This window comes from Aplysia californica, unplaced genomic scaffold (assembly GCF_000002075.1).
Source record: "Aplysia californica isolate F4 #8 unplaced genomic scaffold, AplCal3.0 scaffold00257, whole genome shotgun sequence".
NCBI classification, from domain to species: domain Eukaryota; kingdom Metazoa; phylum Mollusca; class Gastropoda; order Aplysiida; family Aplysiidae; genus Aplysia; species Aplysia californica.
The window spans coordinates 6,095-9,739 of record NW_004797527.1 but is presented as its reverse complement, the minus strand read 5'-3'; positions in this window follow the sequence as shown (position 1 = coordinate 9,739).

Below are 3,645 nucleotides of genomic sequence, written 5' to 3'. Positions count from 1 at the left end.
TACACATACACACACACACACACACACGCACCCACACACACACACACATACACATACACACTCACACACAACCGCACACAAATACATAGGACCTGCACATACACAAAATCACATACAAAAACGAACATTACGCAATATGCATTAGTAAGTGTTTTACGGCACTTGCAACACAATAATTACACACTATAAACCTATCTTCAAGGTGAAGGATGTTTCATTCTATTTCCGACTTCCACCTTTTTTCCATTTTAATCTTTAGCGAATAACAGGAGACCCGTAACCATGAAAAATTACATAAGCGGACACTATTTAATCAACTCCAGCAAAAGGCAAATAAACAGAACGCGTAACTAAAAATCGAATTACATCGTGTAATTTCCACGCCAAGGCGATGCTTTCTCCAATGAACTTCACCGCGGATCCGGAATTCAATTTTCTCCGTCGGCTGTTGTTAAAATGGACACCTCCCGTTAAAGACTGGAATAAAGATGGTAATCACTTGGCTTCATCTAACAAAGCGCATTAAAACACACACCGTGGCTTTCGCTGCTAATGGTTCTGGTTCTGGGGTGTTGTAGAAAGGCTTTCTCCGTTTTGGTCTTTGAGATGCAATTCACGCTGCAATAATGATATTGTTGATGTTGTTAAATTAGTTTATGTTCCACCTGTTGTCACAGAATGCACAGAAGGTTCAGGTTTTGTTTTCGGGGGTAGTTTTTTTTTTTTTTTTTTACTGTGCCTGTTCTTCTGTTGTACGTGGTCTCCATTGTTATAAGTCATCATTCGTCTGAGTTTTTCTGTTGGTACAATTTTTTTTAATTGCAGTGATTGTCGTTTTGCAGTACTTATTTTTTTCGGCAGAATAGAGACTGTCGGCACTCTTGGCACCTGGTTAATAATATTCATAAAATCATTATAATATACCGGTAAATTGTGTTTTCGTCGCTGTGTGTGTGTTTTCATATGTGTGTGCAAGAGTGAAGCTAATATTCAGGTGTTTCAAAGCCTGTTAAAAAGTGCTTGCCACAGTTTACAACTGTCATCGGGAGCAGAAAAGTATCAATGTACAATAAGAAGTTTATTTATTTATTCATCCATTTATTTACTTCATTTTTGTTTTGTTTTTTTGTCTTTGGGCTTGGGGGAGGGGGTATTTTCCTCTTTCGTGTTTTTTTGGTGAGGGATTGGTTTGTTTTTGTTTTTGTTTTTGTTTTACTTTTTTTCTTTTCGTTGGTGTTGTTTTGTTTGTTGTTGTTTCGTCGTTGTTGTTGGTGGAGGGGGGGGGTGTTGGGCGGGGTTGCTACTGGAGAAAAAAGAACAATTAGGACTTTCGTGGGTTATTTTGTGTGTGTTCTAAATGGATTTGTCTACAGGATCTGTGTTGGCTTTTCTTTCTTTTCAAACTCGTCAAACATTGTCGTAAGTAGGTTAAAGAATTGCACATGTTGGTTACTCTTCTTGAGCGAAGCCTTGGAACAGCCTGCAGAAGTTATTTAAAAAGCTTGATATAGAGGTTAAAGCTCGACGAACGTTAAACCTAAACACTTCGCTGGCTCTATACTAGAAGTACATGCCCGTTCCAGCACCGCTTTCGTGATAACAAGTATCCTCCTGGAAATCAACCTCCCCCATCCCCTCGCTGTCTCTCTCTCTCTCTCTCTCTCTCTCTCTCTCTCTCTCTCTCTTTCTCTCTCTCTCTCTCTCTCTCTCTCTCTCTCTCTCTCTCTCTCTGACTGACACTCATCTTGGCCGGAAGCTTAAGAAAACAAAGTTTTGGCTCATAATCAGTCCGGTGCGTACCCACTGACTTCCTCAGAGCTCTGTTTGTTTTGAACTCTGACCGCGGGGCCAGCTTTCAGCGAAGTGCTGTTGAGTTGACAGATCAAGGCAAACTGTTCACTAATGACAAGAGCTGGGCACAATTCATTTCCTGACGAGCTGGGCATAGTGAACACCCACTTTTTGATCCAGTTAACACCGAATGGCGATCTATATGAGGGAATGTACAATAAGAAATGTGAGTCGGCCAAATGTTTACCAATAATCATTTTGCCCTCTGAATTTGAAATGATTCTCAGCTTGATTATGAAAGTAATGCTATTCCAGAAGGGCTCAGTTTTCCTTCTTTCCTAACGACGTCTTCCCAAGGCAGTAATTCATCATAAGACCGTCATCAATTATTTCTTTATAGAGGCACCAGACATCCATGTCTAGGTGCTGTTCTAGCCTCATCAATAAGCTAAACTTCTGCAAAACACTGAAAGCTCCATTGCTATCACTTCAAATGTTGATTTGACCTCACCTCAGTCTTACCGTGCACTATACACTGACACGGTTATGAGAGGAAAAAAATGTCGACCAAAACAACATTTGAACCATATACATAGCTGCTAAAACTGGTAGCAAGGAAACGAACTCCCAAAGCAAATGCTCGGAATCTGACGTGGTTCGCGGAGTCTTCATAATTGTTTATACTTCTTTTTTTGCGTACGGTTGCAATAACGGAGCCCCTATCTCTGATGTTATCTTCTGTGTTCAAAGAAATGAGAAACCCATTCTATGTGAAATCAATTCCACCGTCTGACTCTATGTCCAGGTCACTGAGCGAAACCTCACAGTTCTCACTGAAAAGATACTCAGAAATTAATGTCAGTCTGGGATGAATTGATCCCATATATGTCATCCATTATGTCAATTTCACTGAAAAGCAGACAGCTCTTGTTTTAATGGTTTCTGTGGAAATCCAGGTCAAGACTTCCATATGTCTCTGAACACGAGATGACTGCTGTGAGGTCGTTTTTCTCCTCTCTTTCGACCAATTTTGTGTTATATACGTGTGGATTTTTAAAGTATGATTTATGGCTGTGGTAAAGTATAAAAAGACTGTACTTAAAGGGAAAACCTGCTTTGTATACTGGAGCAAATGGGACACCGAATCATTTAATTAGTTTCGTGTAATGAGAGAGAAGAGGGAAGGAAAGGCTAGAAGCTAGAAGAGTTCAGGCAGCTAAGCAGGGGTATTTTCAGAACACCAAAAATGCTAAGGGCGAGGGCTGAACAAGATTGGATTGTCGGTATTGTAAGATTTTCACCCTGAGATGACGAGATGGAGTGTTGTGGAGCACGAAATGGTAATTGAAAATGTGAGTGAGAGTGGTGGAGAAGGGGAACCCTTGAGGCATACCCTTGGCGACGCCAGACACCGGCACAGACGGCCAGAAACGGGTCAAAAGACACGTTTACTCATCTCCTGGTGGCGGCTGTGACAGTCGCAGGGTTCATGAAGGGGTAGTGATGAAGAGGACACCACAGAATTGAAAAAAAGAATATTGTGTAGTTTACATGGATTTCCCCAGGATGATCAGACTCATAAAACACTTACTAAACAAAACACAAAAAACAATACTCATAACACTACACTCGTGGGTGGTTGGCGGGCGCTCTGGCGTGATTTGCTCCATCATTCCGTTTGTCGCACCTACCTCTCCTTTTTTTTGGTTACTCGCTTGTACCACCTTTAAATTTTCGGTACTTTATCGGACCTACCTGAGTTGCTAGGGTCGTAAAACTCTTACTAAAACATAAAACACATGCACACATATTATTATACTCTCTCTTGCTTTGCTCCTTTTCTCTCTCTCTCTC